The 546-nt window shown below is 34.8% G+C and overlaps 1 protein-coding gene across 4 annotated transcripts in view; it reads right to left on the bottom strand.

The window, feature by feature from the left end:
* DCL4 (dicer-like 4) overlaps positions 1-546 on the bottom strand; it is a 17,896-nt gene that overhangs the window by 11,305 nt on the left and 6,045 nt on the right. The window lies entirely within an intron of this gene.

The raw sequence follows: 546 nt of genomic DNA, 5'->3' as shown, positions 1-546 counted from the left end.
ATCTACTATAAATTATTTTACATATGTACCTCGTTTAAAAGTTTCTTTCTCTTCGATGTTTGTGTAGGTCAATCCAAAATATGTCAAATTTCGGTATCAAGAGTTGGAACATGATGATGAATTGGAATTTATATTTGAGGATACAGTAGCCACTAGTCAAAATGCATGGACACCAGTTGAAGATAATGTCAGATCTACAAATCTAACTTCGTTACAAGATAATGTTGAATTTGATGCTAAAGAATTCAATTGTGATGAAGATGACGGCCATATAGTAAACACTCAAATCAAAAGGAAAAAAATGATGCCAGAAGAAATGGGAAAAAAGATGGCAAAGGGTAAAGCAAAAACTGAGATTGCAGCAAGCTTGCAAAGAACATTAGAACGATTGTGCGAGGTAACAGAAAGAGATAACGCAGCTGAAAGTGCTGAAATTTCAATGTCATCACAAGCCACAGGACAATATAGTATTCCAGAGTGCGTTCGAGCAATAAAATCTCTACAAAATGAGGGGAGATTGAGTGCAGATGAATTTAATTTTGCACT

Source organism: Theobroma umbraticum, unplaced genomic scaffold, assembly GCF_002168275.2.
Source record: "Theobroma umbraticum cultivar Fairchild unplaced genomic scaffold, ASM216827v3 scaffold_56.0, whole genome shotgun sequence".
NCBI classification, from domain to species: Eukaryota; Viridiplantae; Streptophyta; class Magnoliopsida; order Malvales; family Malvaceae; genus Theobroma; species Theobroma umbraticum.
Note: the sequence above shows the minus strand (reverse complement) of the source record. Positions and strands in the feature narration are given on the sequence as shown.